Here is a 25,369-nt window from a genome sequence, read left to right on the forward strand (position 1 = left end):
CCAGACCCCCACCTGTTTTTAGGCAGCCGCTTCACCGCCCTGCACATTAGTTATGCCACGACCCCATCCAAAGAAAACAAGACGGCTGCAATGGCGCGATTCTGGATGGGGTCTTACCTACGAACACTGAAAATTTTACCAGTGGACTTGAAAACCCCAGTGTCTTTTAACTTGCCCAAAGAGTACAGTTTTATAAAAAAGTTTTTAAAGAAATACCTTTTAGAGAGTGAAGATGTCACCATTTTAACTCAACACAAGTCTCTCATCTCTGTTGTGCAGGACCGGGAACCGGTGAGTCCAGTTCCGGGCCTCACACCAAGTGAGGCCAAACAGGTTTGGCGGAACGCGGCTCACCCCGCTCTCCAGAACAGGCACAAGGACTTATCGTGGATGGTGGCTCATGAGATCCTCCCGGTCAGGGCGGTTATGCACTCCAGAGGCATGGCCAAAAACCCCATCTGCCCGCGGTCCGGCTGCAATTCCCCGGAGACCGTCCACCACCTGCTCTGGGAGTGCAGCACTGCGCGGGACCTGTGGGCCAAGACCGGCCCCCTGTATTTCCCGTGCCTACCAGCGGGTGGGGCCCAGTTCGGGTACCAGCTCGCCATCCTTGGGGTGGGCCGGGGCTTGAAGGACTTGACGGCACAGAAATTTACCTCGCTCTGGCTCACCCTCAACGTCATCAAGGATGCCATCTGGGCCACCAGAAACCTGCTGGTGGGGAAGCGCGTTACGGTAACCCTCCATGCATGCGAGCTAAAGGTAACATCAATGCTGCAGGGGTACCGGACGACGATATTCGGACGGGGGGGCCGGGGTCGCACGGAGAGGGTCCCGGCAGGCACCGACCCTGGCCGCCCGTAGATGCACCCTCACCACTCTGGCTACGGGAACAGCGGGCCAGCGGGCCGGAGGAGAGGGGATCTCCGCTGAGTCCATAAAGTAGCATCTCATGTCCCTGTTCTGGAGAGTGGGGTGATGACCCACTTGATAAGGACTCACCCCCGGTCTTGCACAACAGATGATTTTTAAATTGGTGTTTTTTATTGTTTTATTATGAAAGAGGGTTTATTAACATATATACGAGGCTTGTTTGCTTTTTTTAAAATTTGTGTTTTACTTTGGAACTGACCGCACCTTTTAAACACACCTCAATAATGGACTTTTAAAAACAAGCAAAACACTGTGGTTTTAATCAAATGCTTTTTAAAAATGATTGTTTCTTTCATTTTACCATGTGTATTTATTATATTGCTTGTTTTAATGTGTGATTAAAAAGAAAATGGTGTGTGAAAAAGAAAAAATGCAAATGGAAAAAATGTAAATGGTGACAATAAAACTTTTTCGAAAAAAAAAAAAAAAAATCTGTTCTTATCAGTTTAATATCTGATACGTCCCCCGTCCGGGGACTACATATTAAATGGATTTTTAGATCACGGAGCTGGAGCCGGGGCTTGCTCCGTCCACTCCATGCATCGGCCTGGTATTGCAGTGTCTCCAGGAACGGTGTGCTTTCCCTTTTTGGGGATTGCCATTTATTGTGTCGAATAGCAGAACAAGGAATGAGAGCTGCCATTGCAGATGCTGTGGTTTATTGCAAACTTTTTTCCTGATGTGTCCACCTGGGGTCTTGGACTCTTCCACTAACGATGCACCCACCTGAGGTCTTGAAGTCTTTCACAGACGAGGTGACGCATCGAATCAGGTGTGTTTGTTTAAAGAGAGTCATCTAAAACTGGCGTTGGGAAGCACCGGCCCATGAGCTTGGCAGTTTCCAGGCCAGTAACGGAAGGCACCCGTCCTTCCTTTCCTGGAGGGGGGGCGGAGGGCTAACCGTTGGTGAGGATGGTAGAGAGACCTGTGTCTCGTTCGGCTCGAGCCAAGGATTCCGGTGACATAAGGCACGTGGCTCTGCGACCAACCGTTTGGGAGTTACGAGCCATGCCGTACTTTCCGTCAGGCCGATCGGGACGAGGCCCGGTGACGTTGTAGACAGGGGAGGGTACTACCCAGATAGCACACTTACGTCTGCAAGATGTCTGTTAAAGAACTGTTGATCTGGAAAGCATCTGCCATCTACAAACGTCTGACATACGCCTTTCAGATGTCAGTTTTATATACCTTCTAAATCATAAACATCTAAAAGACATCTAATTGACATCTATCTGACATCTAAAAGGCAGTGTTGGGGAGTAACTAGTTACATGTAACAGCATTACGTAATTTAATTACAAAATGAATGTAACTGTAATTAGTTACAGTTACGAAGAAAAAATTAGTAATTAAATTAAAGTTACTTATGAAATTTTTAACGATTACAAAGGCAATTACATTTGAATATTTACACACATCCACATACAGATTTCACTGATTTCTTTCCCAAATTGCACTGACTGTTCTGAGACATACGCCCTAATAATTTCCAGAATTTTAACAGATTTTTTTGTTTTTCCCAGTCCGCCCTTCCTGTAAATTAATGGCAAAAACATGCAGTTTCATTTAATACAAATAGGCCTACTGAAGCTTGCAGTGTTGTCAGCCTCTGCCGCCTCAATATAGGAGTACATGAGCACATAAACATCATTTCTAGAACTGCTCTGTGTCACGTCATGCATTTTACCTATCATATCATATACAAAGAGACAGCAGTTTAAAAAAACACCAATGTTTCAGGAGTTTATTATACAGGAATGACACATGCTTATTAGATAACTGTATTTGAGTTGATGTATATGTTTTTATTTATTATTATTTAATTTTCACAAATTTAGAAAAGTAATCTAAAAGTACTCAAAAGTAATTAGTTACATTACTTTAATAAAGTAATTGAAAAAGTTATACTACTATAACATTTTAAACAGGGTAACTTGTAATCTGTAACCTATTACATTTCCAAAGTAACCTTCCAAACACTGCTAAAAGGAGACGTCCAATAGACGTATTGCAGATGAGCAAACAGCCTTAAAACTACATCTTGCAGATGTAAATTCATATGTCAAATAGACGTCTCCTAGATGTATGTGTGCTATCAGGGTACCATCCCCCAGCGTTTTTAGGTCTCCCAAAACTTACCAAAGCCGAGATGGGCATCGCCGTGTCCGGCTTCCTCCCTGCTGCGTCTTAGCAGCATCGCTTCTCGGCCTTTTGGCTAAGATCAAGTGTAGTATCTGTTCTTATCAGTTTAATATCTGATACGTCCCCCGTCCGGGGACTACATATTAAATGGATTTTTAGATCACGGAGCTGGAGCCGGGGCTTGCTCCGTCCACTCCATGCATCGGCCTGGTATTGCAGTGTCTCCAGGAACGGTGTGCTTTCCCTTTTTGGGGATTGCCATTTATTGTGTCGAATAGCAGAACAAGGAATGAGAGCTGCCATTGCAGATGCTGTGGTTTATTGCAAACTTTTTTCCTGATGTGTCCACCTGGGGTCTTGGACTCTTCCACTAACGATGCACCCACCTGAGGTCTTGAAGTCTTTCACAGACGAGGTGACGCATCGAATCAGGTGTGTTTGTTTAAAGAGAGTCATCTAAAACTGGCGTTGGGAAGCACCGGCCCATGAGCTTGGCAGTTTCCAGGCCAGTAACGGAAGGCACCCGTCCTTCCTTTCCTGGAGGGGGGCGGAGGGCTAACCGTTGGTGAGGATGGTAGAGATGCAAATCACACCTCTGGCTGACCGCCTGGGCCTTCATACTTACCTGGCAGGGGAGACACCATGATCAAGAAGGCGGTTCACCCAGGGCGAGGCTTGTCCATTGCACTCCGGCCATGCTGACCCCTGCGAATTCCCCAAATGCGGGAATCTCGACTGCATAATTTATGGTAGTGGGGGACTGCGTTCGCGCTCTCCCCTGAAATTGTTGGTGAAACAAAGCAGAAGAGGTTTTTACAGTTTTTTATTTATTTTCCTTTCAGAATGGGGAGTTCTGTCACATGCGAGATATGTGTTGTGCGCCTGTGAAACAAAGTCACTTGCGCTCTTGAAAAATCGGACCCTGGTGGGTAGTTTAGTTCGAACATAGCGCAGACCTTACTTTGAAAGTAGATTGGACTGACTGCAGCCTAGCTGTAACTGTCTCCATGTTGTTTGGTTGTCCTTTTTTTCGATTCGTATTAATTTTGTTGTCGCTTACAGCGACACCTAGTGGCCTGTCGCCGCGCCCTTTTTCACCTGGCCTCGGACTGAGCCCCTGCACAGGTGTGCCGATTTGGGTGAAGGGATCTCACTCCTTCCTGGAGTTATAGCCATTCGAGCCACCTCGGACACGCCACCTTAGCACGCTTTGAGGTCCCCTCGCCAAGGTGAATGGAAATTTCCTATTTTTTTGGATGATTATTGACAGTCAGACTCCAGAGAAGCTTTCTGTGCTGATTTGGGTGGGACTGGGCCAAATACCTGGCGCCAGGTTGCAAAAGAAGGTTTTCGACAAAATCCAAAATACCCGAAAATTTCGTCAGAGCGACGGGCCAATCTGAGACCTGCGTCTCGTTCGGCTCGAGCCAAGGATTCCGGTGACATAAGGCACGTGGCTCTGCGACCAACCGTTTGGGAGTTACGAGCCATGCCGTACTTTCCGTCAGGCCGATCGGGACGAGGCCCGGTGACGTTGTAGACAGGGGAGGGTACTACCCAGATAGCACACTTACGTCTGCAAGATATCTGTTAAAGAACTGTTGATCTGGAAAGCATCTGCCATCTACAAACGTCTGACATACGCCTTTCAGATGTCAGTTTTATATACCTTCTAAATCATAAACATCTAAAAGACATCTAATTGACATCTATCTGACATCTAAAAGGCAGTGTTGGGGAGTAACTAGTTACATGTAACAGCATTACGTAATTTAATTACAAAATGAATGTAACTGTAATTAGTTACAGTTACGAAGAAAAAATTAGTAATTAAATTAAAGTTACTTATGAAATTTTTAACGATTACAAAGGCAATTACATTTGAATATTTACACACATCCACATACAGATTTCACTGATTTCTTTCCCAAATTGCACTGACTGTTCTGAGACATACGCCCTAATAATTTCCAGAATTTTAACAGAATTTTTTGTTTTTCCCAGTCCGCCCTTCCTGTAAATTAATGGCAAAAACATGCAGTTTCATTTAATACAAATAGGCCCACTGAAGCTTGCAGTGTTGTCAGCCTCTGCCGCCTCAATATAGGAGTACATGAGCACATAAACATCATTTCTAGAACTGCTCTGTGTCACGTCATGCATTTTACCTATCATATCATATACAAAGAGACAGCAGTTTAAAAAAACACCAATGTTTCAGGAGTTTATTATACAGGAATGACACATGCTTATTAGATAACTGTATTTGAGTTGATGTATATGTTTTTATTTATTATTATTTAATTTTCACAAATTTAGAAAAGTAATCTAAAAGTACTCAAAAGTAATTAGTTACATTACTTTAATAAAGTAATTGAAAAAGTTATACTACTATAACATTTTAAACAGGGTAACTTGTAATCTGTAACCTATTACATTTCCAAAGTAACCTTCCAAACACTGCTAAAAGGAGACGTCCAATAGACGTATTGCAGATGAGCAAACAGCCTTAAAACTACATCTTGCAGATGTAAATTCATATGTCAAATAGACGTCTCCTAGATGTATGTGTGCTATCAGGGTACCATCCCCCAGCGTTTTTAGGTCTCCCAAAACTTACCAAAGCCGAGATGGGCATCGCCGTGTCCGGCTTCCTCCCTGCTGCGTCTTAGCAGCATCGCTTCTCGGCCTTTTGGCTAAGATCAAGTGTAGTATCTGTTCTTATCAGTTTAATATCTGATACGTCCCCCGTCCGGGGACTACATATTAAATGGATTTTTAGATCACGGAGCTGGAGCCGGGGCTTGCTCCGTCCACTCCATGCATCGGCCTGGTATTGCAGTGTCTCCAGGAACGGTGTGCTTTCCCTTTTTGGGGATTGCCATTTATTGTGTCGAATAGCAGAACAAGGAATGAGAGCTGCCATTGCAGATGCTGTGGTTTATTGCAAACTTTTTTCCTGATGTGTCCACCTGGGGTCTTGGACTCTTCCACTAACGATGCACCCACCTGAGGTCTTGAAGTCTTTCACAGACGAGGTGACGCATCGAATCAGGTGTGTTTGTTTAAAGAGAGTCATCTAAAACTGGCGTTGGGAAGCACCGGCCCATGAGCTTGGCAGTTTCCAGGCCAGTAACGGAAGGCACCCGTCCTTCCTTTCCTGGAGGGGGGGCGGAGGGCTAACCGTTGGTGAGGATGGTAGAGATGCAAATCACACCTCTGGCTGACCGCCTGGGCCTTCATACTTACCTGGCAGGGGAGACACCATGATCAAGAAGGCGGGTCACCCAGGGCGAGGCTTGTCCATTGCACTCCGGCCATGCTGACCCCTGCGAATTCCCCAAATGCGGGAATCTCGACTGCATAATTTATGGTAGTGGGGGACTGCGTTCGCGCTCTCCCCTGAAATTGTTGGTGAAACAAAGCAGAAGAGGTTTTTACAGTTTTTTATTTATTTTCCTTTCAGAATGGGGAGTTCTGTCACATGCGAGATATGTGTTGTGCGCCTGTGAAACAAAGTCACTTGCGCTCTTGAAAAATCGGACCCTGGTGGGTAGTTTAGTTCGAACATAGCGCAGACCTTACTTTGAAAGTAGATTGGACTGACTGCAGCCTAGCTGTAACTGTCTCCATGTTGTTTGGTTGTCCTTTTTTTCGATTCGTATTAATTTTGTTGTCGCTTACAGCGACACCTAGTGGCCTGTCGCCGCGCCCTTTTTCACCTGGCCTCGGACTGAGCCCCTGCACAGGTGTGCCGATTTGGGTGAAGGGATCTCACTCCTTCCTGGAGTTATAGCCATTCGAGCCACCTCGGACACGCCACCTTAGCACGCTTTGAGGTCCCCTCGCCAAGGTGAATGGAAATTTCCTATTTTTTTGGATGATTATTGACAGTCAGACTCCAGAGAAGCTTTCTGTGCTGATTTGGGTGGGACTGGGCCAAATACCTGGCGCCAGGTTGCAAAAGAAGGTTTTCGACAAAATCCAAAATACCCGAAAATTTCGTCAGAGCGACGGGCCAATCTGAGACCTGCGTTTCGTTCGGCTCGAGCCAAGGATTCCGATGACACAAGGCACGTGGCTCTGCGACCAACCGTTTGGGAGTTACGAGCGATGCCGTACTTTCCGTCGCTGCAGTTCCACCGTCAGGCCGATCGCTTCTCGGCCTTTTGGCTAAGATCAAGTATCTTGTCGGACGGTTGAGACTGCGATCGCCTCTTGGAGGTTTCCTGACTCGAGATTTCTTCATATCTTGAGTCACACAACTTCGGGAGGTATATTGAACTCTGCTGCTTCGGGCTCCAACAAGTTTTAAGGTAAGGTCTTTTAATTATTTATTTTGTTATTTATTGTTGTATTTATTGTTGTTTTAAGTTTTTAGGCTGTTGGTGCCTCTATCATGTCGGCTGCCCGTGCCGGCGTGCGGAGGCACCACAGCGTGCGTTTTTTATTCAGGCAGGGTGAGGGGAAGCTCCTGGGAATGTCCCGTATGGACTTTTCCAGGAAGCTGATCCAAAAGACCTTAGCTTTTAAATGTGACGACCTGAATTGTTTGATGACTCTGCCCTTGAACAAAGGATTTGATGTTAGTTTTAAAACCGCTTCCCTACTTAGTGACTTTTGGCAAAGGTTTGAATCAGTTAAAGCCCAGTTTTCCATGTTCACTGTTGAGAAACTTTCTGATAACACACTTAAAACTGTGATTGTCAGGATGTTCAATGAAACCGTGACTGGAGATGATATTTGTGTTTGGTTGGGTAGATTTTGCACTGTTCGAGGCCAGCCTGTCAAAGTGTTAGATGAAGATGGCATTTGGACATGCTCCTGGCGAATTCCCATTAAACAATGGGAAGACGCTGGGGGCTACCAGGGCCTGAAACATCTGCCTTCCATGATTGTGCTCGGAGAGAACAGAGGCTACATACATTATCAAGGAATGCCCAAACTCTGCAGAAAGTGTGGAAGGTTTGGTCATTTAGCTGAAGCATGCCAAGAGTTAATCTGTGGGAAGTGTAGAGAAATTGGTCACAATTTTGATGACTGTACCAATGGCAGACGGTGCAATCTTTGTGGAGAAACAAACCATCTCTACAGAGACTGCCCTAAAAGTTTTGCCAACAAGCTAAAAATGGCCGCCCCACATGGGCAACAAACGAAGGAACAAAGGAGAGAGGAGGCGGTCCCTGAGGTTTTGGCGGGAATTTCAAATTCCCAGCCGGCCTCAGGGATTGGGCAGGAAGGAGGAAGTGGGGCGGCCACAGGGGCGGAGGCAATGGAACAGGAAGTGGTAATGGAAGGAGAGGAAAGTGAGGAAGAATCACTGGTAACAGTTTCGGATGGGGTGGAAGAATCCACCGGGAGTGAGACAGAGTGTTCACTCCCTAATGCTCAGGTGCAAAAAAGACCTGCGGGGTCTCCTCTGATTGTAACGGAGGAGAAAAAATCTAGGGCAGCATATAAGCTCGATAGTTCCGACTCGGTAGATCTGGAGCGCATGTGGCCCCTAGAGTCCCCTAATGAGGTTTCCTTTTTGCACATTAAGCTAACAGCATCATCGCCAAAGGAGCCACAAGAGGTTCTCTCTGTGGCCTCTGAAGCGACAGGCATTTGCCCTCCTGACCTCAGCTCATCTGGGGAAAAGGAAAGACAAATGCTACAAGATGTAACATGATTTTAATCATATTTTTGTAGTCTTTTTATTGTCTTCTGTTTTAAATGCCTCATACCTTTTTAAGCCTACTGCTCATGGCCCTCACCATCTCTACTATCAATGTCAGAAGTGTGAGGTCCACCATTAGAGCACAGAGTATTTTGTCCCTTTTAAAATCTTTTAAGTCAGATTTGTTTTTATTACAAGAGTGTTCTCTGCCCTTTTTAACTAGGTACACAAAAATGGAAGAGCTATGGTCCGCAGGAGCCTCCATATGGAGCGGATCAAATTTTAACAAAAACGACGGAGTTGCGGTTTTAATTAATAATCCTAACATCTTGGTGAAGGGCAGCACTGTGGTGAGGCAAGGCCGGGCACTTTTAGTAAATCTGACCTTTTTAGACAGGGATTTTAATGTTCTTAATGTATATGGTTTTACGGAAAAGAACGAAAGATATGAGCTTTTAGAAGACTTGCAACCCCACATGCTAGGTAGGGCTCCCCTAATGGTAGCAGGGGATTTTAATTGTGTTTTATCTAAAACAGACAGGAAAAGGGTAGGGGAGGATTTTAGAGTGGACAAAACGTCGGTTTTATTGCAGGGTTTAGTCAGAGATTTTAATTTAGTCGACTGTTTTAAAATTTTGCATCAAAGAGAGGAGGGCTTCACCTGGTTCAGTGGTGATGGTACCAAAGCCTCTCGAATCGACTACGTGTTTACAAGGGACTGCCCGCCAACCGATGCTACATTAACCCCCCTTTTTTTCTCTGATCACATGATGCTGTCTTGCACCCTTTCACTGCCCATGGGTGTGACGGTAGGGGGAGGGCTGTGGAAGCTGAACTGTTCCCTGTTGGAAGACCAGAATGTAATTTTAGAATATAGGGAACAGTTCAGCCAATGGCAGACCCTCCAAGACTTTTATGATACACGTGCACAGTGGTGGGAGATGGTAAAGGACCGGACGAGACAGTTTTTTAGAAAGATAGGGAAAGAAAAGAAGAGTAGGGAAAATAAATGCATGTTGGGGTTGCAAAAAAGACTACAAAGGTATTTTAATCTTTTAAATAATGGTTTTGATTTTAACAATGAAATCCAGGATGTAAAAAAGGAAATGTCAGTTTTAGCCAATATAGAAAGTAAAGGGGTCCTTTTAAGAAGCAAAGAGAGAGAAATTGAAGAAGGGGAAAAGTGTACCAGATATTTTTTTAAGAAAATAATAACAAGGGGTGGGGGGTTAACCAGGGTTAAAACAGGGGATAGGGAGGTTAACACGACAAAAGAGATTTTAGAGGATGTGGAAAAATTTTATGGGGCTTTATATAGTTTTAAAAAGGTACACTCAGACACCGTAAAAGAAGTTTTAAATTTTGTTGAGAAAAGGGTCGACTGTCAAAATGAGATTTTAGCCCAAGATTTGAACATTTTAGAAACCCAAAAAGCTCTTGGAGGTTTTAAAAAGGGGAAGTCCCCAGGAGTGGATGGACTTCCCCTGGAGTTTTATCTAACATTTTGGGACATTTTAGGACAAGAGCTTTTGACAGTTTTTAAAGAGTTTGAGACCCTCGACAGACTTCCAGACAGTTTTAGAATAGGGATAGTTTCTTTACTTCACAAAAAAGGTGACTGGACTGACTTAAAAAACTGGAGACCCATAACACTTTTAAATTTCGATTATAAACTTTTTAGCAAAGTTTTAGCAACACGCATGTCAACTGTTTTAGAGGACGTGATTCACCCGGATCAAGCTTGTTCTGTGCCCGGAAGAAAGATAACAGACAACCTAGTGCTGATTAGAGACGCCATCTGTTACGCGAGAGACAGAAATATTCGGCTAGTAGTCCTAAATTTAGATTTTGAAAAAGCATTTGATCGAGTCTCGCACCAGTACCTCTTCCAGGTTCTGGAGAAAATGGGGTTTCCAAAGAGGTTTATAGCCTGGGTGGGACTGCTGTACAAGGGAATAGTCAGCAAAATTCTAATAAATGGGCATCTTTCCAAAGCTGTGAACATACACAGTGGTGTCCGTCAGGGATGTCCTTTATCTCCTCTTCTGTATGTGGCTTGCATCGAGCCACTGGCACAGATCTTGAGAAGGGACAAATGGATCAAAGGACTGGACGTTCCTGGGACGGGGGGACTGACGGCGACCTGTGTTTTATATATGGACGACGTAACTCTTTTAGCCACAGACGTTTTATCAATACGAAGAGCACTGGACTTGACTGACTGGTACGGTCGGGCCTCGGGCGCCAAACTCAATAGAAACAAGTCCGAGGCCCAGCTCTTCGGGCCGTGGGGAGACGTGGACACAGGAGGACTTGATTTGGTTTTTAAAGACAACGATTTTAAGATTTTAGGCGTTAAATTTGATAAAGACGGGGGTGGACGGGAAAACTGGACTGACTTGTTAGGGAAAGTTAGGAAAAGACTGGGGTTTTGGGGACTAAGACAGATGACGATGGAAGGCAAGGTTTTAATTTTTAAATCTGTGATTTTACCTCTGATTTTACTTGTCTGTTCTGTTTTTAGCCCCCCTCGGTGGTTCCTGGGGAAACTGGAGAGGGCGGTGTTTTACTTCCTGTGGGGGTCCAAGTGGGAGCGCCTGAAGAGGGAGACCATCAAGAAAAGGCCGGAGAACGGTGGAAAAGGCCTCCCAGACCCCCACCTGTTTTTAGGCAGCCGCTTCACCGCCCTGCACATTAGTTATGCCACGACCCCATCCAAAGAAAACAAGACGGCTGCAATGGCGCGATTTTGGATGGGGTCTTACCTACGAACACTGAAAATTTTACCAGTGGACTTGAAAACCCCAGTGTCTTTTAACTTGCCCAAAGAGTACAGTTTTATAAAAAAGTTTTTAAAGAAATACCTTTTAGAGAGTGAAGATGTCACCATTTTAACTCAACACAAGTCTCTCATCTCTGTTGTGCAGGACCGGGAACCGGTGAGTCCAGTTCCGGGCCTCACACCAAGTGAGGCCAAACAGGTTTGGCGGAACGCGGCTCACCCCGCTCTCCAGAACAGGCACAAGGACTTATCGTGGATGGTGGCTCATGAGATCCTCCCGGTCAGGGCGGTTATGCACTCCAGAGGCATGGCCAAGAACCCCATCTGCCCGCGGTCCGGCTGCAATTCCCCGGAGACCGTCCACCACCTGCTCTGGGAGTGCAGCACTGCGCGGGACCTGTGGGCCAAGACCGGCCCCCTGTATTTCCCGTGCCTACCAGCGGGTGGGGCCCAGTTCGGGTACCAGCTCGCCATCCTTGGGGTGGGCCGGGGCTTGAAGGACTTGACGGCACAGAAATTTACCTCGCTCTGGCTCACCCTCAACGTCATCAAGGATGCCATCTGGGCCACCAGAAACCTGCTGGTGGGGAAGCGCGTTACGGTAACCCTCCATGCATGCGAGCTAAAGGTAACATCAATGCTATATATAATATATATAATATTGTTTTATCATGAAAGAGGTTTTATTAACATATATATATATACGAGGCTTGTTTGCTTTTTTTAAAATTTGTATTTTACTTTTGGAACTGACCGCACCTTTTAAACACACCTCAATAATGGACTTTTAAAAACAAGCAAAACACTGTGGTTTTAATCAAATGCTTTTTAACAATGATTGTTTCTTTCATTGTACCATGTGTTTTTATTATATATTAAATTGCTTGTTTTAATGTGTGATTAAAAAGAAAATGGTGTGTGAAAAAGAAAAAATGCAAATGGAAAAAATGTAAATGGTGACAATAAAACTTTTTCGAAAGAAAAATCTGTTCTTATCAGTTTAATATCTGATACGTCCCCCGTCCGGGGACTACATATTAAATGGATTTTTAGATCACGGAGCTGGAGCCGGGGCTTGCTCCGTCCACTCCATGCATCGGCCTGGTATTGCAGTGTCTCCAGGAACGGTGTGCTTTCCCTTTTTGGGGATTGCCATTTATTGTGTCGAATAGCAGAACAAGGAATGAGAGCTGCCATTGCAGATGCTGTGGTTTATTGCAAACTTTTTTCCTGATGTGTCCACCTGGGGTCTTGGACACTTCCACTAACGATGCACCCACCTGAGGTCTTGAAGTCTTTCACAGACGAGGTGACGCATCGAATCAGGTGTGTTTGTTTAAAGAGAGTCATCTAAAACTGGCGTTGGGAAGCACCGGCCCATGAGCTTGGCAGTTTCCAGGCCAGTAACGGAAGGCACCCGTCCTTCCTTTCCTGGAGGGGGGGCGGAGGGCTAACCGTTGGTGAGGATGGTAGAGATGCAAATCACACCTCTGGCTGACCGCCTGGGCCTTCATACTTACCTGGCAGGGGAGACACCATGATCAAGAAGGCGGTTCACCCAGGGCGAGGCTTGTCCATTGCACTCCGGCCATGCTGACCCCTGCGAATTCCCCAAATGCGGGAATCTCGACTGCATAATTTATGGTAGTGGGGGACTGCGTTCGCGCTCTCCCCTGAAATTGTTGGTGAAACAAAGCAGAAGAGGTTTTTACAGTTTTTTATTTATTTTCCTTTCAGAATGGGGAGTTCTGTCACATGCGAGATATGTGTTGTGCGCCTGTGAAACAAAGTCACTTGCGCTCTTGAAAAATCGGACCCTGGTGGGTAGTTTAGTTCGAACATAGCGCAGACCTTACTTTGAAAGTAGATTGGACTGACTGCAGCCTAGCTGTAACTGTCTCCATGTTGTTTGGTTGTCCTTTTTTTCGATTCGTATTAATTTTGTTGTCGCTTACAGCGACACCTAGTGGCCTGTCGCCGCGCCCTTTTTCACCTGGCCTCGGACTGAGCCCCTGCACAGGTGTGCCGATTTGGGTGAAGGGATCTCACTCCTTCCTGGAGTTATAGCCATTCGAGCCACCTCGGACACGCCACCTTAGCACGTTTTGAGGTCCCCTCGCCAAGGTGAATGGAAATGTCCTCTTTTTTTGGATGATTATTGACAGTCAGACTCCAGAGAAGCTTTCTGTGCTGATTTGGGTGGGACTGGGCCAAATACCTGGCGCCAGGTTGCAAAAGAAGGTTTTCGACAAAATCCAAAATACCCGAAAATTTCGTCAGAGCGACGGGCCAATCTGAGACCTGCGTCTCGTTCGGCTCGAGCCAAGGATTCCGGTGACATAAGGCACGTGGCTCTGCGACCAACCGTTTGGGAGTTACGAGCCATGCCGTACTTTCCGTCAGGCCGATCGGGACGAGGCCCGGTGACGTTGTAGACAGGGGAGGGTACTACCCAGATAGCACACTTACGTCTGCAAGATGTCTGTTAAAGAACTGTTGATCTGGAAAGCATCTGCCATCTACAAACGTCTGACATACGCCTTTCAGATGTCAGTTTTATATACCTTCTAAATCATAAACATCTAAAAGACATCTAATTGACATCTATCTGACATCTAAAAGGCAGTGTTGGGGAGTAACTAGTTACATGTAACAGCATTACGTAATTTAATTACAAAATGAATGTAACTGTAATTAGTTACAGTTACGAAGAAAAAATTAGTAATTAAATTAAAGTTACTTATGAAATTTTTAACGATTACAAAGGCAATTACATTTGAATATTTACACACATCCACATACAGATTTCACTGATTTCTTTCCCAAATTGCACTGACTGTTCTGAGACATACGCCCTAATAATTTCCAGAATTTTAACAGATTTTTTTGTTTTTCCCAGTCCGCCCTTCCTGTAAATTAATGGCAAAAACATGCAGTTTCATTTAATACAAATAGGCCTACTGAAGCTTGCAGTGTTGTCAGCCTCTGCCGCCTCAATATAGGAGTACATGAGCACATAAACATCATTTCTAGAACTGCTCTGTGTCACGTCATGCATTTTACCTATCATATCATATACAAAGAGACAGCAGTTTAAAAAAACACCAATGTTTCAGGAGTTTATTATACAGGAATGACACATGCTTATTAGATAACTGTATTTGAGTTGATGTATATGTTTTTATTTATTATTATTTAATTTTCACAAATTTAGAAAAGTAATCTAAAAGTACTCAAAAGTAATTAGTTACATTACTTTAATAAAGTAATTGAAAAAGTTATACTACTATAACATTTTAAACAGGGTAACTTGTAATCTGTAACCTATTACATTTCCAAAGTAACCTTCCAAACACTGCTAAAAGGAGACGTCCAATAGACGTATTGCAGATGAGCAAACAGCCTTAAAACTACATCTTGCAGATGTAAATTCATATGTCAAATAGACGTCTCCTAGATGTATGTGTGCTATCAGGGTACCATCCCCCAGCGTTTTTAGGTCTCCCAAAACTTACCAAAGCCGAGATGGGCATCGCCGTGTCCGGCTTCCTCCCTGCTGCGTCTTAGCAGCATCGCTTCTCGGCCTTTTGGCTAAGATCAAGTGTAGTATCTGTTCTTATCAGTTTAATATCTGATACGTCCCCCATCCGGGGACTACATATTAAATGGATTTTTAGATCACGGAGCTGGAGCCGGGGCTTGCTCCGTCCACTCCATGCATCGGCCTGGTATTGCAGTGTCTCCAGGAACGGTGTGCTTTCCCTTTTTGGGGATTGCCATTTATTGTGTCGAATAGCAGAACAAGGAATGAGAGCTGCCATTGCAGATGCTGTGGTTTATTGCAAACTTTTTTCCTGATGTGTCCACCTGGGGTCTTGGACTCTTCCACTAACGATGCACCCACCTGAGGTCTTGAAGTCTTTCACAGACGAGGTGACGCATCGAATCAGGTGTGTTTGTTTAAAGAGAGTCATCTAAAACTGGCGTTGGGAAGCACCGGCCCATGAGCTTGGCAGTTTCCAGGCCAGTAACGGAAGGCACCCGTCCTTCCTTTCCTGGAGGGGGGGCGGAGGGCTAACCGTTGGTGAGGATGGTAGAGATGCAAATCACACCTCTGGCTGACCGCCTGGGCCTTCATACTTACCTGGCAGGGGAGACACCATGATCAAGAAGGCGGTTCACCCAGGGCGAGGCTTGTCCATTGCACTCCGGCCATGCTGACCCCTGCGAATTCCCCAAATGCGGGAATCTCGACTGCATAATTTATGGTAGTGGGGGACTGCGTTCGCGCTCTCCCCTGAAATTGTTGGTGAAACAAAGCAGAAGAGGTTTTTACAGTTTTTTATTTATTTTCCTTTCAGAATGGGGAGTTCTGTCACATGCGAGATATGTGTTGTGCGCCTGTGAAACAAAGTCACTTGCGCTCTTGAAAAATCGGACCCTGGTGGGTAGTTTAGTTCGAACATAGCGCAGACCTTACTTTGAAAGTAGATTGGACTGACTGCAGCCTAGCTGTAACTGTCTCCATGTTGTTTGGTTGTCCTTTTTTTCGATTCGTATTAATTTTGTTGTCGCTTACAGCGACACCTAGTGGCCTGTCGCCGCGCCCTTTTTCACCTGGCCTCGGACTGAGCCCCTGCACAGGTGTGCCGATTTGGGTGAAGGGATCTCACTCCTTCCTGGAGTTATAGCCATTCGAGCCACCTCGGACACGCCACCTTAGCACGCTTTGAGGTCCCCTCGCCAAGGTGAATGGAAATTTCCTATTTTTTGGATGATTATTGACAGTCAGACTCCAGAGAAGCTTTCTGTGCTGATTTGGGTGGGACTGGGCCAAATACCTGGCGCCAGGTTGCAAAAGAAGGTTTTCGACAAAATCCAAAATACCCGAAAATTTCGTCAGAGCGACGGGCCAATCTGAGACCTGCGTCTCGTTCGGCTCGAGCCAAGGATTCCGGTGACATAAGGCACGTGGCTCTGCGACCAACCGTTTGGGAGTTACGAGCGATGCCGTACTTTCCGTCGCTGCAGTTCCACCGTCAGGCCGATCGGGACAAGGCCCGGTGACGTTGCAGACAGGGGAGGGTACTACCATCCCGCAGTGTTGCAGGTGTTTTCATCTTTGTTTGATTGTCCATTTACATTACATTTTCCCTATTTTTCAGCTTACGGCGCCACCTAGTGGCCTGTCGCCGCGTCCCTTTTCACCTGGCCTCGGACTGAGCCCCTGCACAGGTGTGCCGATTTGGGTGAAGGGATCTCACTCCTTCCTGGAGTTATAGCCATTCGAGCCACCTCGGACACGCCACCTTAGCACGTTTTGAGGTCCCCTCGCCAAGGTGAATGGAAATTTCCTCTATTTTTGGATGATTATTGACACTCAGACTCCAGAGAAGCTTTCTGTGCTGATTTGGGTGGGACTGGGCCAAATACCTGGCGCCAGGTTGCAAAAGAAGGTTTTCGACAAAATCCAAAATACCCGAAAATTTCGTCAGAGCGACGGGCCAATCTGAGACCTGCGTCTCGTTCGGCTCGAGCCAAGGATTCCGGTGACATAAGGCACGTGGCTCTGCGACCAACCGTTTGGGAGTTACGAGCCATGCCGTACTTTCCGTCAGGCCGATCGGGACGAGGCCCGGTGACGTTGTAGACAGGGGAGGGTACTACCCAGATAGCACACTTACGTCTGCAAGATGTCTGTTAAAGAACTGTTGATCTGGAAAGCATCTGCCATCTACAAACGTCTGACATACGCCTTTCAGATGTCAGTTTTATATACCTTCTAAATCATAAACATCTAAAAGACATCTAATTGACATCTATCTGACATCTAAAAGGCAGTGTTGGGGAGTAACTAGTTACATGTAACAGCATTACGTAATTTAATTACAAAATGAATGTAACTGTAATTAGTTACAGTTACGAAGAAAAAATTAGTAATTAAATTAAAGTTACTTATGAAATTTTTAACGATTACAAAGGCAATTACATTTGAATATTTACACACATCCACATACAGATTTCACTGATTTCTTTCCCAAATTGCACTGACTGTTCTGAGACATACGCCCTAATAATTTCCAGAATTTTAACAGAATTTTTTGTTTTTCCCAGTCCGCCCTTCCTGTAAATTAATGGCAAAAACATGCAGTTTCATTTAATACAAATAGGCCTACTGAAGCTTGCAGTGTTGTCAGCCTCTGCCGCCTCAATATAGGAGTACATGAGCACATAAACATCATTTCTAGAACTGCTCTGTGTCACGTCATGCATTTTACCTATCATATCATATACAAAGAGACAGCAGTTTAAAAAAACACCAATGTTTCAGGAGTTTATTATACAGGAATGACACATGCTTATTAGATAACTGTATTTGAGTTGATGTATATGTTTTTATTTATTATTATTTAATTTTCACAAATTTAGAAAAGTAATCTAAAAGTACTCAAAAGTAATTAGTTACATTACTTTAATAAAGTAATTGAAAAAGTTATACTACTATAACATTTTAAACAGGGTAACTTGTAATCTGTAACCTATTACATTTCCAAAGTAACCTTCCAAACACTGCTAAAAGGAGACGTCCAATAGACGTATTGCAGATGAGCAAACAGCCTTAAAACTACATCTTGCAGATGTAAATTCATATGTCAAATAGACGTCTCCTAGATGTATGTGTGCTATCAGGGTACCATCCCCCAGCGTTTTTAGGTCTCCCAAAACTTACCAAAGCCGAGATGGGCATCGCCGTGTCCGGCTTCCTCCCTGCTGCGTCTTAGCAGCATCGCTTCTCGGCCTTTTGGCTAAGATCAAGTATCTTGTCGGACGGTTGAGACTGCGATCGCCTCTTGGAGGTTTCCTGACTCGAGATCGTTTCATATCTTGAGTCACACAACTTCGAGAGGTATATTGAACTCTGCTGCTTCGGGCTCCAACAACTTTTAAGGTGAGGTCTTTTAATTATTTATTTTGTTATTTATTGTTGTATTTATTGTTGTTTTAAGTTTTTAGGCTGTTGGTGCCTCCATCATGTCGGCTGCCCGTGCCGGCGTGCGGAGGCACCACAGCGTGCGTTTTTTATTCAGGCAGGGTGAGGGGAAGCTCCTGGGAATGTCCCGTATGGACTTTTCCAGGAAGCTGATCCAAAAGACCCTAGCTTTTAAATGTGACGACCTGAATTGTTTGATGACTCTGCCCTTGAACAAAGGATTTGATGTTAGTTTTAAAACCGCTTCCCTACTTAATGACTTTTGGCAAAGGTTTGAATCAGTTAAAGCCCAGTTCTCCATGTTCACTGTTGAGAAACTTTCTGATAACACACTTAAAACTGTGATTGTCAGGATGTTCAATGAAACCGTGACTGGAGATGATATTTGTGTTTGGTTGGGTAGATTTTGCACTGTTCGAGGCCAGCCTGTCAAAGTGTTAGATGAAGATGGCATTTGGACATGCTCCTGGCGAATTCCCATTAAACAATGGGAAGACGCTGGGGGCTACCAGGGCCTGAAGCATCTGCCTTCCATGATTGTGCTCGGAGAGAACAGAGGCTACATACATTATCAAGGAATGCCCAAACTCTGCAGAAAGTGTGGAAGGTTTGGTCATCTAGCTGAAGCATGCCAAGAGTTAATCTGTGGGAAGTGTAGAGAAATTGGTCACAGTTTTGATGACTGTACCAATGGCAGACGGTGCAATCTTTGTGGAGAAACAAACCATCTCTACAGAGACTGCCCTAAAAGTTTTGCCAACAAGCTAAAAATGGCCGCCCCACATGGGCAACAAACAAAGGAACAAAGGAGAGAGGAGGCGGTCCCTGAGGTTTTGGCGGGAATTTCAAATTCCCAGCCGGCCTCAGGGATTGGGCAGGAAGGAGGAAGTGGGGCGGCCACAGGGGCGGAGGCAACGGAACAGGAAATGGTAATGGAAGGAGAGGAAAGTGAGGAAGAATCACTGGTAACAGTTTCGGATGGGGTGGAAGAATCCACCGGGAGTGAGACAGAGTGTTCACTCCCTAATGCTCAGGTGCAAAAAAGACCTGCGGGGTCTCCTCTGATTGTAACGGAGGAGAAAAAATCTAGGGCAGCATATAAGCTCGATAGTTCCGACTCGGTAGATCTGGAGCGCATGTGGCCCCTAGAGTCCCCAAATGAGGTTTCCTTTTTGCACATTAAGCTAACAGCATCATCGCCAAAGGAGCCACAAGAGGTTCCCTCTGTGGCCTCTGAAGCGACAGGCATTTGCCCTCCTGACCTCAGCTCATCTGGGGAAAAGGAAAGACAAATGCTACAAGATGTAACATGATTTTAATCATATTTTTGTAGTCTTTTTCTTGTCTTCTGTTTTAAATGCCTCATACCTTTTTAACCCTACTGCTCATGGCCCTCACCATCTCTACTATCAATGTCAGAAGTGTGAGGTCCACCATTAGAGCACAGAGTATTTTGTCCTTTTTAAAATCTTTTAAGTCAGATTTGTTTTTATTACAAGAGTGTTCTCTGCCCTTTTTAACTAGGTACACAAAAATGGAAGAGCTATGGTCCGCAGGAGCCTCCATATGGAGCGGATCAAATTTTAACAAAAACGACGGAGTTGCGGTTTTAATTAATAATCCTAACATCTTGGTGAAGGGCAGCACTGTGGTGAGGCAAGGCCGGGCACTTTTAGTAAATCTGACCTTTTTAGACAGGGATTTTAATGTTCTTAATGTATATGGTTTTACGGAAAAGAACGAAAGATATGAGCTTTTAGAAGACTTGCAACCCCACATGCTAGGTAGGGCTCCCCTAATGGTAGCAGGGGATTTTAATTGTGTTTTATCTAAAACAGACAGGAAAAGGGTAGGGGAGGATTTCAGAGTGGACAAAACGTCGGTTTTATTGCAGGGTTTAGTCAGAGATTTTAATTTAGTCGACTGTTTTAAAATTTTGCATCAAAGAGAGGAGGGCTTCACCTGGTTCAGTGGTGATGGTACCAAAGCCTCTCGAATCGACTACGTGTTTACAAGGGACTGCCCGCCAACCGATGCTACATTAACCCCCCTTTTTTTCTCTGATCACATGATGCTGTCTTGCACCCTTTCACTGCCCATGGGTGTGACGGTAGGGGGAGGGCTGTGGAAGCTGAACTGTTCCCTGTTGGAAGACAAGAATGTAATTTTAGAATATAGGGAACAGTTCAGCCAATGGCAGACCCTCCAAGACTTTTATGATACACGTGCACAGTGGTGGGAGATGGTAAAGGACCGGACGAGACAGTTTTTTAGAAAGATAGGGAAAGAAAAGAAGAGTAGGGAAAAGAAATGCATGTTGGGGTTGCAAAAAAGACTACAAAGGTATTTTAATCTTTTAAATAATGGTTTTGATTTTAACAATGAAATCCAGGATGTAAAAAAGGAAATGTCAGTTTTAGCCAATATAGAAAGTAAAGGGGTCCTTTTAAGAAGCAAAGAGAGAGAAATTGAAGAAGGGGAAAAGTGTACCAGATATTTTTTTAAGAAAATAATAACAAGGGGTGGGGGGTTAACCAGGGTTAAAACAGGGGATAGGGAGGTTAACACAACAAAAGAGATTTTAGAGGATGTGGAAAAATTTTATGGGGCTTTATATAGTTTTAAAAAGGTACACTCAGACACCGTAAAAGAAGTTTTAAATTTTGTTGAGAAAAGGGTCGACTGTCAAAATGAGATTTTAGCCCAAGATTTGAACATTTTAGAAACCCAAAAAGCTCTTGGAGGTTTTAAAAAGGGGAAGTCCCCAGGAGTGGATGGACTTCCCCTGGAGTTTTATCTAACATTTTGGGACATTTTAGGACAAGAGCTTTTGACAGTTTTTAAAGAGTTTGAGACCCTCGACAGACTTCCAGACAGTTTTAGAATAGGGATAGTTTCTTTACTTCACAAAAAAGGTGACCGGACTGACTTAAAAAACTGGAGACCCATAACACTTTTAAATTTCGATTATAAACTTTTTAGCAAAGTTTTAGCAACACGCATGTCAACTGTTTTAGAGGACGTGATTCACCCGGATCAAGCTTGTTCTGTGCCCGGAAGAAAGATAACAGACAACCTAGTGCTGATTAGAGACGCCATCTGTTACGCGAGAGACAGAAATATTCGGCTAGTAGTCCTAAATTTAGATTTTGAAAAAGCATTTGATCGAGTCTCGCACCAGTACCTCTTCCAGGTTCTGGAGAAAATGGGGTTTCCAAAGAGGTTTATAGCCTGGGTGGGACTGCTGTACAAGGGAATAGTCAGCAAAATTCTAATAAATGGGCATCTTTCCAAAGCTGTGAACATACACAGTGGTGTCCGTCAGGGATGTCCTTTATCTCCTCTTCTGTATGTGGCTTGCATCGAGCCACTGGCACAGATCTTGAGAAGGGACAAATGGATCAAAGGACTGGACGTTCCTGGGACGGGGGGACTGACGGCGACCTGTGTTTTATATATGGACGACGTAACTCTTTTAGCCACAGACGTTTTATCAATACGAAGAGCACTGGACTTGACTGACTGGTACGGTCGGGCCTCGGGCGCCAAACTCAATAGAAACAAGTCCGAGGCCCAGCTCTTCGGGCCGTGGGGAGACGTGGACACAGGAGGACTTGATTTGGTTTTTAAAGACAACGATTTTAAGATTTTAGGCGTTAAATTTGATAAAGACGGGGGTGGACGGGAAAACTGGACTGACTTGTTAGGGAAAGTTAGGAAAAGACTGGGGTTTTGGGGACTAAGACAGATGACGATGGAAGGCAAGGTTTTAATTTTTAAATCTGTGATTTTACCTCTGATTTTACTTGTCTGTTCTGTTTTTAGCCCCCCTCGGTGGTTCCTGGGGAAACTGGAGAGGGCGGTGTTTTACTTCCTGTGGGGGTCCAAGTGGGAGCGCCTGAAGAGGGAGACCATCAAGAAAAGGCCGGAGAACGGTGGAAAAGGCCTCCCAGACCCCCACCTGTTTTTAGGCAGCCGCTTCACCGCCCTGCACATTAGTTATGCCACGACCCCATCCAAAGAAAACAAGACGGCTGCAATGGCGCGATTTTGGATGGGGTCTTACCTACGAACACTGAAAATTTTACCAGTGGACTTGAAAACCCCAGTGTCTTTTAACTTGCCCAAAGAGTACAGTTTTATAAAAAAGTTTTTAAAGAAATACCTTTTAGAGAGTGAAGATGTCACCATTTTAACTCAACACAAGTCTCTCATCTCTGTTGTGCAGGACCGGGAACCGGTGAGTCCAGTTCCGGGCCTCACACCAAGTGAGGCCAAACAGGTTTGGCGGAACGCGGCTCACCCCGCTCTCCAGAACAGGCACAAGGACTTATCGTGGATGGTGGCTCATGAGATCCTCCCGGTCAGGGCGGTTATGCACTCCAGAGGCATGGCCAAGAACCCCATCTGCCCGCGGTCCGGCTGCAATTCCCCGGAGACCGTCCACCACCTGCTCTGGGAGTGCAGCACTGCGCGGGACCTGTGGGCCAAGACCGGCCCCCTGTATTTCCCGTGCCTACCAGCGGGTGGGGCCCAGTTCGGGTACCAGCTCGCCATCCTTGGGGTGGGCCGGGGCTTGAAGGACTTGACGGCACAGAAATTTACCTCGCTCTGGCTCACCCTCAACGTCATCAAGGATGCCATCTGGGCCACCAGAAACCTGCTGGTGGGGAAGCGCGTTACGGTAACCCTCCATGCATGCGAGCTAAAGGTAACATCAATGCTGCAGGGGTACCGGACGACGATATTCGGACGGGGGGGCCGGGGTCGCACGGAGAGGGTCCCGGCAGGCACCGACCCTGGCCGCCCGTAGATGCACCCTCACCACTCTGGCTACGGGAACAGCGGGCCAGCGGGCCGGAGGAGAGGGGATCTCCGCTGAGTCCATAAAGTAGCATCTCATGTCCCTGTTCTGGAGAGTGGGGTGATGACCCACTTGATAAGGACTCACCCCCGGTCTTGCACAATAGATGATTTTTAATTGGTGTTTTTTATTGTTTTATCATGAAAGAGGTTTTATTAACATATATATAACGAGGCTTGTTTGCTTTTTTTAAAATTTGTATTTTACTTTTGGAACTGACCGCACCTTTTAAACACACCTCAATAATGGACTTTTAAAAACAAGCAAAACACTGTGGTTTTAATCAAATGCTTTTTAACAATGATTGTTTCTTTCATTTTACCATGTGTATTTATTATATATTATATTGCTTGTTTTAATGTGTGATTAAAAAGAAAATGTTGTGTGAAAAAGAAAAAATGCAAATGGAAAAAATGTAAATGGTGACAATAAAACTTTTTCGAAAGAAAAATCTGTTCTTATCAGTTTAATATCTGATACGTCCCCCGTCCGGGGACTACATATTAAATGGATTTTTAGATCACGGAGCTGGAGCCGGGGCTTGCTCCGTCCACTCCATGCATCGGCCTGGTATTGCAGTGTCTCCAGGAACGGTGTGCTTTCCCTTTTTGGGGATTGCCATTTATTGTGTCGAATAGCAGAACAAGGAATGAGAGCTGCCATTGCAGATGCTGTGGTTTATTGCAAACTTTTTTCCTGATGTGTCCACCTGGGGTCTTGGACTCTTCCACTAACGATGCACCCACCTGAGGTCTTGAAGTCTTTCACAGACGAGGTGACGCATCGAATCAGGTGTGTTTGTTTAAAGAGAGTCATCTAAAACTGGCGTTGGGAAGCACCGGCCCATGAGCTTGGCAGTTTCCAGGCCAGTAACGGAAGGCACCCGTCCTTCCTTTCCTGGAGGGGGGGCGGAGGGCTAACCGTTGGTGAGGATGGTAGAGATGCAAATCACACCTCTGGCTGACCGCCTGGGCCTTCATACTTACCTGGCAGGGGAGACACCATGATCAAGAAGGCGGTTCACCCAGGGCGAGGCTTGTCCATTGCACTCCGGCCATGCTGACCCCTGCGAATTCCCCAAATGCGGGAATCTCGACTGCATAATTTATGGTAGTGGGGGACTGCGTTCGCGCTCTCCCCTGAAATTGTTGGTGAAACAAAGCAGAAGAGGTTTTTACAGTTTTTTATTTATTTTCCTTTCAGAATGGGGAGTTCTGTCACATGCGAGATATGTGTTGTGCGCCTGTGAAACAAAGTCACTTGCGCTCTTGAAAAATCGGACCCTGGTGGGTAGTTTAGTTCGAACATAGCGCAGACCTTACTTTGAAAGTAGATTGGACTGACTGCAGCCTAGCTGTAACTGTCTCCATGTTGTTTGGTTGTCCTTTTTTTCGATTCGTATTAATTTTGTTGTCGCTTACAGCGACACCTAGTGGCCTGTCGCCGCGCCCTTTTTCACCTGGCCTCGGACTGAGCCCCTGCACAGGTGTGCCGATTTGGGTGAAGGGATCTCACTCCTTCCTGGAGTTATAGCCATTCGAGCCACCTCGGACACGCCACCTTAGCACGTTTTGAGGTCCCCTCGCCAAGGTGAATGGAAATGTCCTCTTTTTTTGGATGATTATTGACAGTCAGACTCCAGAGAAGCTTTCTGTGCTGATTTGGGTGGGACTGGGCCAAATACCTGGCGCCAGGTTGCAAAAGAAGGTTTTCGACAAAATCCAAAATACCCGAAAATTTCGTCAGAGCGACGGGCCAATCTGAGACCTGCGTCTCGTTTCGGCTCGAGCCAAGGATTCCGGTGACATAAGGCACGTGGCTCTGCGACCAACCGTTTGGGAGTTACGAGCCATGCCGTACTTTCCGTCAGGCCGATCGGGACGAGGCCCGGTGACGTTGTAGACAGGGGAGGGTACTACCCAGATAGCACACTTACGTCTGCAAGATGTCTGTTAAAGAACTGTTGATCTGGAAAGCATCTGCCATCTACAAACGTCT

General features: G+C 45.4%; 9 non-coding genes and 2 pseudogenes across 9 annotated transcripts; all 11 read left to right on the forward strand.

The window, feature by feature from the left end:
- The first annotated feature begins 1,335 nt into the window (after positions 1-1,335).
- Positions 1,336-1,517, forward strand: LOC113085498 (U2 spliceosomal RNA). The gene has a single exon (XR_003284288.1). It is a non-coding gene; the product is annotated as a U2 spliceosomal RNA (small nuclear RNA).
- Positions 1,518-3,128: 1,611 nt separating this feature from the next.
- Positions 3,129-3,319, forward strand: LOC113085496 (U2 spliceosomal RNA). The gene has a single exon (XR_003284286.1). It is a non-coding gene; the product is annotated as a U2 spliceosomal RNA (small nuclear RNA).
- Positions 3,320-3,692: 373 nt separating this feature from the next.
- Positions 3,693-3,856, forward strand: LOC113085494 (U1 spliceosomal RNA). Its single transcript, XR_003284284.1, has one exon. It is a non-coding gene; the product is annotated as a U1 spliceosomal RNA (small nuclear RNA).
- Positions 3,857-5,751: 1,895 nt separating this feature from the next.
- LOC113085497 (U2 spliceosomal RNA) lies at positions 5,752-5,942 on the forward strand. The gene has a single exon (XR_003284287.1). It is a non-coding gene; the product is annotated as a U2 spliceosomal RNA (small nuclear RNA).
- A 374-nt stretch (positions 5,943-6,316) lies between these two features.
- Positions 6,317-6,480, forward strand: LOC113085504 (U1 spliceosomal RNA). The gene has a single exon (XR_003284292.1). It is a non-coding gene; the product is annotated as a U1 spliceosomal RNA (small nuclear RNA).
- Positions 6,481-12,480: 6,000 nt separating this feature from the next.
- Positions 12,481-12,654, forward strand: LOC113085499 (uncharacterized; annotated as a pseudogene).
- Positions 12,655-13,028: 374 nt separating this feature from the next.
- On the forward strand, positions 13,029-13,192 carry LOC113085501 (U1 spliceosomal RNA). The gene has a single exon (XR_003284289.1). It is a non-coding gene; the product is annotated as a U1 spliceosomal RNA (small nuclear RNA).
- Positions 13,193-15,087: 1,895 nt separating this feature from the next.
- LOC113085495 (U2 spliceosomal RNA) lies at positions 15,088-15,278 on the forward strand. Its single transcript, XR_003284285.1, has one exon. It is a non-coding gene; the product is annotated as a U2 spliceosomal RNA (small nuclear RNA).
- Positions 15,279-15,652: 374 nt separating this feature from the next.
- On the forward strand, positions 15,653-15,816 carry LOC113085502 (U1 spliceosomal RNA). Its single transcript, XR_003284290.1, has one exon. It is a non-coding gene; the product is annotated as a U1 spliceosomal RNA (small nuclear RNA).
- Positions 15,817-23,801: 7,985 nt separating this feature from the next.
- On the forward strand, positions 23,802-23,975 carry LOC113085500 (uncharacterized; annotated as a pseudogene).
- Positions 23,976-24,349: 374 nt separating this feature from the next.
- Positions 24,350-24,513, forward strand: LOC113085503 (U1 spliceosomal RNA). The gene has a single exon (XR_003284291.1). It is a non-coding gene; the product is annotated as a U1 spliceosomal RNA (small nuclear RNA).
- Positions 24,514-25,369: the final 856 nt, after the last annotated feature.

Source organism: Carassius auratus, unplaced genomic scaffold, assembly GCF_003368295.1.
Source record: "Carassius auratus strain Wakin unplaced genomic scaffold, ASM336829v1 scaf_tig00041693, whole genome shotgun sequence".
Taxonomy (NCBI): domain Eukaryota; kingdom Metazoa; phylum Chordata; class Actinopteri; order Cypriniformes; family Cyprinidae; genus Carassius; species Carassius auratus.